The sequence below is a fragment of the Corvus brachyrhynchos genome, unplaced genomic scaffold (genome assembly GCF_000691975.1).
Source record: "Corvus brachyrhynchos isolate BGI_N302 unplaced genomic scaffold, ASM69197v1 scaffold167, whole genome shotgun sequence".
Classification (NCBI taxonomy): Eukaryota; Metazoa; Chordata; class Aves; order Passeriformes; family Corvidae; genus Corvus; species Corvus brachyrhynchos.
The window spans coordinates 5700403-5717013 of record NW_008239547.1 but is presented as its reverse complement, the minus strand read 5'-3'; the positions used below and the strand labels follow the sequence as shown (position 1 = coordinate 5717013).

Sequence of the window (16611 nt, the reverse complement as noted above, 5' to 3'; positions counted from 1 at the left end):
CCTACAGCCATTGCCTATAAAAGAGTATAGAAACAGGGAAAATACAGCAATATTCCCTTGGCACAGCTCCCCATCTTCAGCAGCATGCTGGGGTGGATTCTTTGTGTTGCCAGAGCATCTTCAGCAGCATGCTGGGGTGGATTCTTTGTTAGCATTTGTTAGCATAAATTTTCTTTGTTAGCACCAGCCATTCCTTTCTGGATTACCTATCGCTGTTCCTTGCTCTTGCTCCTGAGGCAAACATTTAGAAGGGAGGGCTTGTGAAATCTCAGTGCTGCTATATATGCGTGTGAGAGAGCTGAGAAGGGCAGGTCTGAAACAGGGATCACGAAAAGAACAAAGAGAGAAAGAGGAATAGCTGCAGAAAGTCTGTGCTTGGAAAGAGGAAAATCCTGGGGTCTAGGATACCCATGATAGCTTTATACAAAAGTGTAACCATGTCCAGTTAGAAAATGGTTGGACTTAAATTAGTACAGCATTCTTGCTTAGATAAAGTCGTCACTTATAAATGCAGTTCTGCCTTTTTAGGACAAATTACATGCACACAGACCAAAAAGTAGTGAAAGTAAGGGCAAAGTATTTGAAATTATGTCTGTGAATGCATATGCAAAACTAATTAACTTATAGATGGCATTTGTCCATATCGCCCATGTGATGCACTGACAATCTCTCTGGTATTGTAGAATTCAAACGCTTTGAAAAGAAATTGCCCGAGGGATTGAATGTCTTTCCTTTACATTGTTTTTAAAAGGAAGAGTTTCTCACACTGTGTTTATTTGCTGCTAAGATACTGTTACACTAGCACCCTCACAGCCTGTTTCTCACTGCAGTATCCCATAAATTAGGTTGTTGCAGGGAGTATCAAGAATGTGCATACACTGCCTGACTAGAGCAATTTTATCTGAATAATGTTTTGTGACCTTTCTTGCAAAAAGGTCCTGACTAGAAAAGCATAGATTTACCAAGCATCCTGGCTGTACTGAAAGATTGCAATTACCGTTCTATTTTATCAGTACTAGTAGAGAGAGTTCCTGCCCTGACATCTCCTCTCCAAACACAAATTAAAAGTTGGGAAGCTGTATGACCCAAGTAATGAAGTACATTAAATCCAGGTACCTGTTTCAAATTCAACAGTTGTGGAAATGATGGAAGAGCCATCACCATCAAGATGACTTTCCAACAGGCTCAGTGAGATGGTTTTGTGGACTCAGTCCAATTCTTAATGGACATAAGTCCACATTACAAAAAGCAACACACAACCGGCAGTAATTGATACTCTTTTGGCACTCAACAGAGAAGTGAAGTATTGAATGAGCATGAAGAATGGACTAACCTTTCACCTCCCCCCCTGCATTCCAGGTCAGGGATGAGACATCTGATAGAGCTACATAGGAAGCTTGGGCTGCTGCTCTCCGTGCCACCCCGTGCCATACCTAAACAAAGGATTTCCTTCTTAACAAGCATTGGGCTGACACTTTTCATGAACTTTAAATTTATGTAAGATATTTGGAGGCTTTGGAAGTTAGTGTATAACCTCAGGATTCTGCCTAAAGAGTACAAGCCACTGCTCCACATAAAACTGTGTCTCTCTGTCTGCCAGCTGCATATAATTCCCTGTTATACATACGGATATATAATGTATATGTACATGCATAGCATGTATGTTTATACATAATAGGAGAAGTAAGGCCTTTAGCTAAGATTGCCTAATGCTCATTTATAAGAACTTACTTTCAATTACTTATACAGTTTGACAAAATTTAACTGTTACAGCTTAAATTTTCCATGGTGGGTATCTGTCTCTAGCTGAATTGGGTTTGGAAAGTCTTGACTAAAATGGCTCAGATAATTCCAAGGACACACTCAGTAAAAATACATCCTTTTAGTCATGTTAAGAACCTTTGCAACCATCATATTGAGAGATTCTAGCATGTCTGAGTTTTGGAGCTGAAGTTTGAAACTCCATAAGGAAATTACTTTGATGTCAAGACTTATCTTCTGTCACTCCCGTGGCAATCTGATCCAGCTGTAATCTCCTAAAACACTAAATTCTCACGCACTCATATTCTGTTAAAATTCAAATTCTCCAAATACTCTATTTGCAGTAAGCATGCTGTCTTTTCATACAGCTGTGACATCTGAGGCACAGCGTATATTTGCATTATCTGTGGAGAATACCCACACATATATGTATATAAAAATATGTCTAAGGGCTCTCCCTGTCATTCGTACAGATTGCATATATCAGGAATGATAGCCCTATAGACCCATCTATCCATTGCATTAGAGTTCAGCTCTTCTCAGGGACTAGATGATTTTAGTTACAAGCATGAGGACAGCAGTACTAGCAACAAGGACCAGGAAACACCTGCCTCATGAATCAGGGTGCTTAAGCCTACTCTCAAGACTTCATCTCACAGTGAAGGCACCAGGTATCTAATGCCTCGTGTCTCAAAGAGGCCATGCCCAAAGACACTGGGGACTGCCCTGATCAGTTTCCATGACCACAGCAGCCAACTGCTTTGACCTGAACTTTGCTGAACCCTCTGGAGGGATTGGATATTGCTCACAGGGTGCTTTACAAACAAGTTTAAGGAACCACAGGAAAAAGGGTGAGCAGTTAACATATAGAAGGGTCATTAACTTCTGAAGGATTCAGAAGCGACAAAGTGCTTTAATTAACATTGTCCTTTCAAGAACTCCAGAGTGAGCAAGCGAGGTAGAAATCTACACTTCTGTAAGATCTGAAAATGAGTACTAGAAGCCAAAATATCTTAATGAGCTCCCACCCTCTGATCATGATATAAACACACAAGAGGAAGTGTAATGATTTTTATTGGTGATAAAGGTTTGAGTAGTGTGTATTAAAAGCAAAGGCTTAGACACATCAAAAAGTGAACTGGGTCAGCTTAAAAAAACATCAGCATCTAATTCGTCTTTTGTGAGCTCTCTGAATCCAGTGCTTTAAATAATATGAGGGCAAAATGGAAAAAATAACTTTAACACATGTAATCAAAGTTCTGTTTAAATACTTGCTCAGGAGAAAGACAAATTAAGGTTATACAGACCACTTAAAAACTAGTACTTCCTCACTTTTCAATCCTTGTGTCTGTTAAAATGGTTGGATAAGATGACCTACAGAGGTCCCTTCCAACCTCAACCATTCTGTAATCCTAACAATCTCTTAAATATACTATTTGGTATGATAGACATACATGTTTAATTTCTAGATTCCCCCCTCTCCCAGCCCCCCCCCCCCACGAGGAAAGAGACTATAAGCCAAACCTAATGTTTTCTTCCTTTTCTGTAATGTATTTTGAATTTTGTTTGTTTTGCAAGCTAACCCTCAGGTTGCAAGCACTTTTCCACTTTGCCAGCCAAATGAATATGATGAAAGGACACCTGTAGGCATACACAGAAGCCAAGAACATTCTGTACATCCATTATTTATTTAGTTTTCTTCTTTAGGTCTTTTATATAAAGAAAAAAACATAGGTAGAAAGAGGAGAAAAGCTAATCTGCTATGTAGTTGAAGTAAGAAAAAGCATAGAAAACACTACTTTTGTTACCTTGGCAAATAAAATAAAAATGCTCTCCACTGTGCAGTCTGTGCAAAATAAGTCCCACAGGAATTATGCAAGCACATTCTCATTATGGTAGTTATGATTTAGATTGCATTACAAAAGTAAAAACAATCATTCAAAGAGGCTTGGGTGCAGTGATTTGGAGAGAAGCTGCCACTCTGCCAAATAGAAAAAGAGAGAGAAGGGGTGGGGGCAATGAAAGAAATAAACCTTGCCAAAATGAACTCATGCAAAGGTGAAGCCAAAATGCCAAGAGGTACAGATTAAATGCTCTTATGAATGTCCCAAATGTGTGTGTCAGCAAACTGCCCAAATAAGGTTTTGAACTGAAAGCTCAGGCTTCTACTAGAAACACCCAGAAACACAGAGATTAGATATTGTTTGGAAAAAAGGATTCTGGCTTGGTTGTCTAGAATGAGCATTTGCAAATCACACATCACACAAGAGCACATGTTAATGCAATAGAAATGTGTTTTTGGAAACTGAAAAACAGTCCTTTAGTAGTTTCACAACAGAAGAAGTAAAGGACCACAGAAATTGCTTCCTTTTAGTTCCAGTTGTTCTACGTTTGTTGGGTTTTTTTTTTTTTTTTTAGTTTAAGGTCTGTAATGGCCATTAAAAAAAAAAAATGGAATCATTCAGATAATTCTTTATTTGCCCCTGACTTTAATGAAAAATTTTTGGAAAAAAACTTCTTATCTTAAACATAGCTACCAACTTCCAATATCTCATTTTTCTCACACAATAATCCCAGTGTTCAAAGTAGGTATTGTATTTATCATCTTTGTATGGAGCAGAATTTCACTTCACTTTTCTTTATGGTCTTATCACATAATTTACAAACACTTTATCTCTGTAACAGAAAATAAATGAAACCCTGGGCTTTTGATGAAATGCCATGAAGAAATGAATGGTCCAAAAATCTATATTGAGATGACTGACTCCTGTTTGTAGAAGACATGATAAATGTTTCATGCATATAAACTGAAGGATGATGGATTTAATGATCATAGTTTAATGGGGAAATGTTATTTTGGAATAATTAAGTGTTCTGTCATTTGCAAGTCTAAATAGACCATTGTTAGATGGTGCTTTTGTCTGTCAACAAGTCATTCTATTTTGTAAGGGTTATTTATCACTAAAACAATTGATGCAATGGAAACATACTACCGGTATGTGTTGTTAACAACACATTTTGTGAGAACTTGATTTGGGTCCATATTTCAGGGGTAGTTAATTGATGTACATTTCTGTCTTACAGAAGAAATAAATAAGAGGAACCTTTGAAGGATTGGAGGTATCTTTCTCATGTGAAGTGTTACATGTGAACTGTATTTGTTGTCCTTCCTATAAAAATTTTCAGAGTCAAAAATACCTCCGTCTTAAGGTACACATGTGAAAGGAGTTTACACAGGGTTGTACTGCGCAGTTTCCAGTTGTAGCTCCAAGAGGGTGTAAGTATCTGCAGATCATGGTTTGTGTCTGCTGGCTCTTACAGCTGTCCTGGACACCCCAGATGGTGTATCAAATAGATGTCTTTGTTTGGACAGGTTAATCTCTCCATGAGGAATATCTCAATGGGAAGTATACTGCGCCTGTGCTATTTTTTCATTTTTAATATCTGCATCAAAACAACTGCAATCAAGACAGTTACAGTATTCTGATTTCCCCTGTTGCGCATACACAATTTTTTACTGACTCTGTATACAGAACTGAATGTGAGTGCCTTTTTATCTCGACATTCAATAGCAAAGAAAATAATAAGAAACATAAGTAATATGGAAAAATTCAAAAAATTGACAAAAAATAGCAGCTATACATTTGGTTGTGTGAGGATAGTGTATGATATTTAATATCTGAATGATCATCACAGCATGGGAAGGTATAAAGAAAAGATTAATTTGTATTTTAATCACAAACACTATTTCCTGGGATGCAGGATATTTATAAATATTAGAACACTTCATATATCTTCTTGTCTCCTGATACATATATTTTCTTACCACTCAATCCCAAACCAGGTTTAAAAGTATTTTGTGTCTTTTCTTGATTTCATAGTTTAAGGACTAAAACATATGAAGGTGAGGATCTGCAATAAAATTTAACCAAAGGTCTCTATCTCTTGACTCCCCACTCTGCCCTGGTGACATTTCAGCATTTTTTTGCCAGATATAGAAGCCTTTTATCACAGCTCTGAGAAGCAACAGTCTCTCCTTTTTACTGTCCAGTTCATTACCTTGCCATGAGTCTCTACTCTCTGAAATCGTACAGCCACACACATGGCTAGTGAGACCTACTAGCCAAGTAGAAATCCAAGCATGCACAAGTGTGGAAGGTGTGAAATGGATATATCTGATCATCAGTGATTTTGCCCTGGGCTGTGGGCAGAAGTACTGAAAGTATTCCCAGATGCCTAGAGCTGGGATCCACAGTTCAGATCTTGACAAAACTGACTGATATGTTGTGTATATATTTAAGTCTCAAAACTCTTCAGAGAGTCCTTTCACACTTCTTCCCATGAGAGTCTTCTGTGTCACTGCTTTCCAGGTCATTTTCCTTATCATGGGTGTAGACAGTAAGGAATGTCTTCAGCAGACCCTTGAGAAGGGGAAAAGGGGCAGCAATGTCTGTTCCAAGAGAACTTTGAAGAGAAGAGTATTGATGGGGTTGGGGTTCTTTTTCATCTTTTAAGAGAAAACATTTTTTGGAGTTTTTGTACTGAAGGAGATTTTCTTAGTCCTAAAGTATACTAAACTCTGATATTAATTGTAAGTCTTGATTTAATGAATGGATGGAATTTATAAGGCCTAGGATACATTTTGTTTCTTAAAAAACATTTTGTCACAATTTTTTTCCAACAGTTCCACAAATGTATGTAAGCTTAGCAACTACTTAGATGCATTGCATTATTGACACAAATACCCTGGAGCTTCAACACTGCTTTCAGCATACAATTTGGCTACAATATAATTCCCCATTTACCTTTTTTGCCATAATATTCATTTCTTGTTAAAATCAATTCTTTATTTATGGGAATAATCTATGCAATTGTATGCTCCACAGCCTAATTACCTAACAAAGATAAACTTTGTTCCTTTTGGAGTAGACTTCCCTGAGGGCCTGGATTTCAAGTCTGTAAAACCTGGACAGTTCTACAGAAATCAGACATGCTTTGGGGGGCACACTACCCTGAACTTGGAGCCATTGTCTTGAAACTGAAGCCAGTAAGGGAGGCTACTTCAGTTGGCCCCAAACACAGGTCCTTATTGACTATTGTCTAGGATGAAGGACCAATGGGGCAATGTCTCACCCTGTTTATGCTGAGGATGCACAGAGGCCTGAGCAGAAGATGATTGCTGCCAGGGCATTGCTCCATTCCTCAGCTGTCTCAGAAAAGGGGCCTTTGTGCCCATCTTCCAATTAATGGCACATATTGCCACTTGCACGGGAGAAATAATTTCTAGTCTCTCAAGCAAAAAGCAGTGAAGTATTATTATTTCACTGATTGCTTACACTCAGACACAATTACAACTTAGTTAAAGTGCAAGAGGCCCAGAATAGTCCTGATGACCTTGGTTTGAACAGACATAAGACCATAAACATCCAGGCAAACAAATAGTCACAGAAATTAAGATGCTGAAATTCTCAAGCACTTGCAGAATCAGACATTTTGCTTGTAGTCAGCTCTAAATATAGCATAAAGACTGGGTCTGGAGGAGTGATTTCAGTACTAAGTCCATTTTTAATGCCTAAAACAATGGAAGTCTCAATGGCAAACCCATTAAAATTATTTTCATGACACACAGTGAATATTTTGAATATATCAAGTCAAGATTTCAGTTAAATACATTCATATCATGTCAAGCTTAGCAATTTCTTGAAGAATCTTTACCTAATTTGATGTAATTGATGTTAAAGCCGTTTTTCCTAATATACTGTTTGTGGATCCCTTTTAAGTGTGGATAAGAACAAATGGATTTGTAGAAGATATTTTTAATTGATTCCAAAGGGAATAGCTACCATGGAATCTGCTGACAAGTTCCGTGGGGGTCTACACTCCAATCATTCAGCATCTATATTTTTAATGACAAGATGCTGCAGTGTTTAAAAAATGAATTTGAATTATGAACACAGATAATTAATGTCTGCTCTCTCCTAACATCTTATCAATAACCACTAAGCCTCCAGTTAAGGCAAGGACCTCTGTGTTGGCTTAGAGATTCAAATTGCATAAAAACCCAATGTCAGTAAAGCTGCATTCAAGGTCTTTGAAAGCTTCAGTCAGACACTGCATGTCAAATCCTTGATTTTCAGTTATAGAGGAGAGATATCAGCACATCACATACAACACACTGCGTAATTTGCCACCACTGGTTATTTTGGCATTTGTTCTTCCTCAGTTTTCACGTAGGTCAATATTTATTCAAAACTAGATAGTGTAAATCCTTTGGCCACCTCCATGGTAGTCATCCTCTCTGTGTGAAGTATCTCACTGGCTCCAGGAGATGGAATTGTATGACTGAAGGTTGCTCAGAATTAATAATGATCAGGCTTGTCATTTGTAGTGTGATTTAAGTCTACCTCTGGGTAATAAGAAGCAAAACTCTTGGGATGCTGCTGATACTGCTTCACTGTGTAACAACTGGACAAGATATTTAACAACATAATTTTAAAACAAAACCAGCAATGTTGTTACACATCACATTGCTGCAGCTTGATTTAGTGAATGCTCCAAATGACGTTCTGTAGATTGATCTGTCCAAATTATATGCATTTTACTAGGATATGAATGTGTAAGCAGAAATGTAGCCTATAGGATGTACTAAGTAACCTGTCACTTCACTTCAACAATGACAGGGACTTAGAAGAAATATTTCTACTAGTTTTGGCTACTACACTCCAAAAACCAGCTGTGGACTTTGTGTGGAAGCCCTGAGGAGAGGAACAAAAACAATCAAAGGTACAAAAAATATGAGCTATCAGGAAAGATTGATAGAAGAGAGAATGTACAGCCTAAAGCAGAGAAGTCTATGGTGCCACACAATAACAACCTCCAGGTGAAAGTGAAAAGGGGGGCTGAAGCTACATGTGCATAAACAATGTTCTAGTGATACACAAACAGGGAAATGCAACAGATTTCTTGAGGACAATGTTTTTCACTGGAGTGTTTAAAGGATAAGACACCTTCCAGGAATGGCAAATACAATCAATGTGGTCTTTGGGCAGGGACAGAGTGAAAGAAAACTTCACACTGCTTTATAATGTTACAATTCTACAGCTCTGTGATTGAAAGATGTTACATAAATGTAAGTGGCTTTTGCATTACTGCATTTTCACTGCCACTTACCAGTCAGATAAAATTACAGGCATCACCTGTACATGGAATCTGTAAAAAAAGTCCTATGCACCAGGATCCTGCCTATCACTACAAAGACTTACTGCGGCTAAAGAGTATCCAAAAAATCATTGTTTAGAAAGTAGGACAAAATAGTTCGCTACTTCCAGCTTGACAAGGACAGATGGAGATGCACTCTATCCATGCAGGCATGAGCAGAATAGAAGTGACCTGAAGCAGAAGGCCTGTTCAGACTGTGAGGTCCCAGTGAAAAAACAGTCCACTTCTTATTTAACTCCTTATATCCAAAATGTTTCCAAGGCCTCAAGTATTAGTCAGGTAAAGATCAGAGTATGTCTTTAAAGGTTGAACAGATGGGCACATCTGTTTGTCTGACAGGAAAATGTATGTGTTGCTTGACCCGGCAAACACTTCTTGGTGCAGTGGCATCACTGCACAAAATATATCATACAGTATCTGAAAAGGATCCCCCAGCAATAGATCAATAATTGGGATATGATGGTACAAAGCCAACAACAAAATTAGTTTGATAGTTCAAACTCAGTTAAAGAGGCTTTGATCAGTTTGATGACTCTGAAATTAGCTGTGCTAACCTGTGCTAAATGTCTCTGTCTTGCTGTGTTACTCATGAGAGATGTTCCTTTATTTTTTTCTTTTCAGTGGAGTGAGATGTATGAAGATACACTCATGACAAAAAAACCAGAGTTAGCTTTTTCAGAAAGGTATTCTACCCATCAGGGTTTTGTACCTTCTGTCTAACTCTGATAATTTAACAGGTAACTGGGCACATTTCTTGCTCAGGTGATACTGCAAAGTTAGTCCTTACTGACTCAGGCCTAGAAATGTGCCTCCAGTCTTATCTTTCAGAATCATGCAACAAAGTTAGTTTCAATCTAACTCTATTTTTTTATTAAAATAAAAAAGAGATTTCTGTCCCACGTTTAACACTTGCAGTGAGACCTGCTGATACCCTCAGTATCAGTAACATAATTTCTTAGCACCAGATGTTGGCACAGACAAGGAAGATATCCCTGTATCCATCAGAAAAGATTTTATCCTCTCTCACAAAGAGATCCTTGGGTTAGTACTGGCCAATCTGGTATAACACAGCTCTGATTTCTGTTGGAAATACTAGCTCTAGTCCTAAAAGCTGCATAATTACATTAGTGTTGTTCCATGCCCGAGGGAACAAGCTCTGCTTCTCTGCTGTGTGACCAGCCGGAGCTCAGCGCCGCTCCAAATGCTGCACCCAAAGTGGGACCTGGCACTGGCTCAGCAATAACAGCCTCACCCAGAAGAGTTTTTACTCTGGTAAAATGGTGCCACATTTTGATCCACAAGAGAAGCAGACTGAGATTCTGAAAGTCCAGATTCTCCAAGTTCCCAAATCTCCCTGTAAAATCAGTAGAAACTTTAATATTGTTGAAAATCAGATGCAGTGCCCATATCATGAGGGCATCTGGAATGCTAGTCACACAAGTCTTGCTTACTCACAGCACTGTCTCTGGATATTTTTATAAAATCTACATTCTCAGCAATAAAATATGTGTTGCTATGGGGCATCTGTTTATGTTTTTATGTGAACTGATAATTACCCTGGAGTTCCTTCTGTCTACAAAAATGGTAGAGTTTTACAGTGAGCCTATAAACAGTTATCAGTTAAATGTAAGGATAGTCCTGAATTTTAATCAGAAAAAACAAATGTATGGGGTAAATTAGTGCAAGCAGGTAATTGCAGGTATGAATCATATGTTTTACACATGTGACAAAATACAGTTTTGTCCCTTTATAACCTTATAAGCTCAGCTCTCCTCTGAGCTCAAAACACAGTACATTCACCTGCCAGCTGCCAGACGTCACAGCAAAGCATCCTAGGCTGGGTAGATCTCACCTACATTTCTTTGAACAACAAATGTCAGGCAAGTGATAGAAACACAGCACCATTCAAAACACATAGGCTGATAGGTAGATTTTATATGTTTGAGACAATTCTACTATGACATTCACAAACCTCAAACACACCAGAACTACATATTTACTATGAATAAGACAGGAAAAGGGAAGTAAAATAAAGTAAACTATGGTTGCACCTAACTCACACAGTGCAAACATTAACCCTGTGAGGCAAAATGTGCAAGAGCAGAGTCTCCTATGGTCCAGCTTCTTAATTTATGTTTGATCTTTTTGCCCGCAAAACACCCCAGCACTGCCATAACCACTGCTACAGACACTATTTGTTAACTGCCCCCTCACATTCTTTTGGTGAGTCCAGTCATACTCCTTGGTATGAAATTTGTCTGCCTCCATTATCTCACCCCTCAAATGCAGTTATAGAAAAGGTCTCTGAAAATACCACCAATAGTCCCACAGTTACATGGGGAATTTTTGATCCTGGATTTTTTTTCCTGTGTCACAGGACTCTGAGTGAGGATAAAGCCTTTTCTTTAGGGCTGGCTTCCACATCTTCCTCAGGATCCTGCCTTAAAAAAAGTCAGGATTTATGACCTACTTCCTCGGATTAGAGGTTTCTGTCTGTGTCCAGTTCATTTTTTCTTCAAAAAAGATAGGGTTCATATTTTCTTACAGCTTCCCAACTTTGTTCTGTTCTGTGTCCGATGTAATTGATGACAGATTAATGCCCATCTGTCACAGTTCCACACTGTTCATTTTTAGTGTAAATATTCTGTGCTTACTCTTCTGGGTGTTACAACCTGAAAAGAAGCAAATCCAAATCTGTAATAATAACATTACCAGAATTAGATATCAATGACAAGTCAAGGAAGCATTGCATATGCATATACATATGTGCTTTGCAACACCATGGTCAGACAGAGAAAACTACCAGTGGCTCTAGGATAAGGGCGTATGCAACAGAAAGAACCACAAAACTGGGGAGCAACGACCTTGGAACTACAGGAAGAAAAGGGGGCCAGAGACTCAGCAGACAGACACATTGATGGTCATTAAAACAGATGTGTAGTTGCCCCTAAGGATACCACATGTAGAGTATCTTTAAGATTTATCTATACAACAGCAACAAAAGGAATTTGTTGTCTTTATGCTGTACTTCAGAATCAAGTGTGCAGAATTTGTCTCAGATCCTATCCTGATCTCCTGTCTTAATGCTGTGGTAGTGGCATGAAAGTGTTTAGTACTATGGTATTACTGTCTTACTACCATAAACATAACTGTCTTTTGGTGCCTGATCTGGTCACCTCCTCTTGGGGCCTAACTTAACTCTGCTTGCAGCAATTGATGGAGGATGCAGGCAATGTAGGAAACCAAGCAATACTGAAAACATGACATGAGGATAGAAACATCCCTCATCTGGCTTGTGTGATGTAGCTGCAGTTCAGTCCCACAACATAAGGACCCTCCTGCAACATTTGTCTTTTTGCCTTCACCATTTGGTACTAACAGTTTTAGATACCCAAACATCCTATGAAATCAGGAATCAGTACCAGATTCTGTAACAGACCCATAACAGCAAAAACTGAACCATGGATTGAAATGATTACAAGCTTTGTCTCATCATCTCTAGGATGCGGGAAAATGAATTCTTAACTAGAATCATGGATTTCACAATGGGGTCCCAATACATGAGCAGAAGATGTTTTCCATGGGTCACTAGAAAATGCACAATGAGCTCTTGATATCTAAGTGTTAATATGAAATGAAAAATTCAGTTACAAGAATCCAATGTGTTCAAAAGATGAGCCATTGGGTATCACAGTGTACAGGAGACGAAACCAGAGGCAGGATAGAAGACATTGAAAATAAAAACAAGGATGACAAGGCAAAAAATAAAAGGATAAAAGAACCCCAACAAAGTAGAACAAAGAAGGAGAAGATTAAACAAAAGAAGATTAAAAAATAATTAGAACCAAAGACCAGAAGGTGAGCTATGGAATTGAAACAGAAGGTAGAAAAAAATGAATGCTGACAATGTAGCAGTAAAGAACTCTGAGCAGCAGTAATGCTGAGGTTTCTAGAAAAAGGAACACAACACAATAAAAATGAATAACCCATCCTTGTAAGAGGAAGCAAGAGCTAAACCATAATTAAGTGAAGCCCAGGCTACTTTCAAGTTGTGCTGGAAGATAAAAAGCAGAATCAGAGGAGAAATGTGATCACATGCTGTGTTACCACGAGATATGACAGTCTGAAAACATTTTTTTTAAATACCAACTTAAAAGCATAAGCATAAAAAATACATATTGCAACAGCTGTACAAGTGAGGAATAACACCTTGAATGGAGATATCTAGTATGACCCCAATCTCGTAGAACTTAATGTGAATCCACATGAATATCATACAATCTCTTCTTTAACAGGAGTATGCAAATTAGTAACATTAAAACAAAAAAAGAAAATGGTAAAACTAGTGATCACCAAATTAATTTCCAAATCAAGGACAAAATAATGAGTCACTATTGCAGCAGAATTGGATGCTGATCGTGTTAGAACCAGAAAAGGATATAGGATTCTTAAACAGGGAAACCATACAAGTTGGCTAGTAGCGCCAGAGGAACATACAGGGCTAAACAGTGAAGATCAATCTTTAATTGAACAACCAGCCCCAATGAATTTTAGCTGGGCTATACTTACTCAAAAATGCAAAGTAACCCAAAAGGTAAAAGTGTATTAAGGAAGGGAGCTTAACAGGTTTGACACTTCATTTAAGGTGCTGGTAAATTGTTGGTACATTTTTTCACCCTGCAGAAAAAAGATTAAAATTAAATAAATATTTAAATTAAAATCACCAAGGGATACACACAAGGAAATAAACTATTGGGTACCAGAGCCAGGGTTTAGTGACTGAGAACGTTGGCAATATTTAGAAAGAGGGTTTCACACTAGCTGTACATGAAGCACTGAACCAGGCTGAAGAGACAACCAAGCTCAGTAAATCCAATAACCATGAAATTGGAGAATTTCATAAATAGTATTTGAAGAGCTGAAGAAATTTTACAAGAACAATGTGAGAGTTAAAATCCTACCAGGTTAATAAGTGGAGGGGAGGGGTGGAAAACTATTCAAGTGGTAGCCTTCTCTAATCAATGTCTAAAGGGTCAAAAAGATTTTACAGGTGAATAGAATCATGGATAAGACTGTAACAGATTCAGCTGTGTATACAGCAAACAGGGTGAAAGTGTTAGCCTGGTCCTAAAAGATACTGCAGACAAAAGCATGGGATAGCAAAAGAAACAGGAAAGGAATAAAGAGAGGAATTAAGTGTTTTATTGTTATTCTCAGATGTATGTGAAATACATGGAGAGAAGACTACATATTTGAAACCACCATGGACAACGGAAACATTTTTCAAATTTAAAGACTTGTATATTGCACAAATCAACTTAAGTATTCCTTTGAACACAAGTTTTTGAATTATCAGCTGGAACATATTTTGAGTTAAATCCATGCAGACAACAAATTTAAAAATATATGAGTGCAACGGAGAAATAGATACCTACGTTTATTGAGAAGTGTGTGGGTAGTGAGAGGGGTATTAAATAGTATAGATCTGACATGCTTATCTAATGTATTTGCATTTATCATTGATAGGCGATGACATGATGAAAGTATTTATATAGGAAAAAGGAAGTTTGCACTTTCTAGAACATAACAAAGTAGGCCCATAGTCTTTCTAACATCTACTTTTCATTAGCTTCAAGTGTTATAAAAACAGCACAAGAATCTATCTGGACTGTTACCTGGCCTGTGTGATGATCTGGTATGCAAACCTTGTTACAAAAGAAAAATTTCCAAAACTTAAAAAGGTAAAAATGAAAAAAGTTGGCTTTAATAAGTTCTATTTCAGAAGGCTGTACACCCTTGTACGAAGCTTTACAACATCATATTTGTGATCGAGGACAGTTTCTGTAGTGTTGTATTTGGAATATTTTAAAATAAATACTTGTAAGTTAAAGGCCTTGTGTTTGTCTTAAGAAATACTAAGAAATGGTAGAGGCCATGAATTCTCTAACTGTGGAGATATACTGATAATCAAAATACTACAAATCTGTATGTGCAAGCATGTACTAATTTAGTAGAAAGATTCTTTGGCTTTCAAGGAGCTAATCAAGTAGCTTTAGAGATGTCCAACAATTGTTCTCTTGCTTCGGGAGAATAACAGCAAATATCCATCACCTTGAAGAATCACTCAATGCAAAAGTTATCTTTTTCAGCCTGGAAAAAACATTTACTTCATGTACTTTGTCATGTGGTATCTTGGCAGTTAGATCACACTTTGTAATTGAAAACCAAACTTTATCCAAAGATGTTTGGTGCTCTGTGCTCTCAGTCAGATGGTTTCAAGTGCATAATAAAACTTACACATTTGCCATTGTTGTAATTGAAAATAACACACTGGCTTTAAGCTCATTTAAAACTACTCCAACTGAGCCAATGGATGGAAGAATTTATGGAAAAAACCTTATACCTACATCTATAATGAACTATTCAATAGTAGAATTCCAGAAAAATTAAGGGAAGCTTCAACAAATCCAGGAAAACATTAAAACATGGGCATTAAAATTTGAAACAATAGTGATGTTTTTATAGGATTATATATTTTGCAGTTCCACAGCATCTAACCTACCACGTGTATTATTTAATCCACTTATTGCATTGTTAATAATACAGGTTGGGAATCTTCTAGGTATCATTATAATATTAAAGTGTTTATTGAAAACTTTTGCATATTACAGCCATGTTATTTGCAAATAATTATCAAAAGGTCAGTATCTGGCGAGGCAAGACCAAAGCATTCCAAATGCTGTCCGAGCAGCAGGCACACAGCAATAACCAGCCAATGCAGGTTAGAGAGTGCATGGTTTAGGCAACTGAATCAAAAGATCACAATTACCTGAATATATCTCTGTAATGAAGAGGTGTTCGAAACCTGAACGGGACCAATGTAGGAGAAAGCAATCCTAATGGTGCAGCAAGGACCCCCCAGAAAACCAAGCACCAGAGACCCCTGAATGCTGAATGCAGGAAGAGGAGGGGACCAGAAACCAGACAGGCATTACAGCTACCCACTGATACAGATGTGTAACAGTGTAATGAAGCTGTACCTGTAACAGGTACCACACATGGGCTGGTTTCAAGGTGCGTTTATTATAAGACTGCCATGAGAGCAACTGGTTACCCTTACCCTGTATTTCAGAGCCACATATGCCCACTACATGGTAAATACTGTCTGAGCCAAACCTTTAAAGGGACCCGTGTTTGGATGTTTGGCCCAACATTTTGTTGATTGAATTGGGCTGGTTTGGCTGGATGCTTTTGTGGAGCAACTGTTAAATTTAGATGCATGGAAGATGACTGGCTGGAAAAACAGATTAAAACTCTGCTTTTTTGTCCTTCGTCTATGAAGTCAACAGTTTTTGTGTCTGGGTAGGTCAAGAATTTCAGAGTCCTAAGTAAGAATGTTAACCTCAGAAGACTGGTCGCCTCAAGACAAGGACAGATTTGACGGGTTCAGAGGGCAATACAAATGAAAACACAGTGATGGTGAGGCCATCAGCTTTGGAGCTATTCATTTAAGAGTAATTTGTCATCATTGTTAGGAACTCCGTGTTGATGCTTGAGCATTTAATGTGATTGCAGAGATGTTTTAAAACAACTTCCAATACAAAATGGAATCAAATAAGCCTGTGGAGCTCC

At 37.9% G+C, this 16611-nt stretch overlaps 1 long non-coding RNA gene across 1 annotated transcript in view; it reads right to left on the bottom strand.

Moving 5' to 3' along the window:
- Window positions 1-5751: 5751 nt before the first annotated feature.
- Window positions 5752-16611, bottom strand: part of LOC108448483 — an 18122-nt gene continuing 7262 nt past the window's right edge. Inside the window, exons 2-3 of the long non-coding RNA XR_001864378.1 lie at window positions 13549-13656; window positions 5752-11651 (exon numbers count right to left, since the gene is read on the bottom strand). This is a non-coding gene — a long non-coding RNA (uncharacterized LOC108448483). The remainder of the gene's footprint in view (window positions 11652-13548; window positions 13657-16611) is intronic.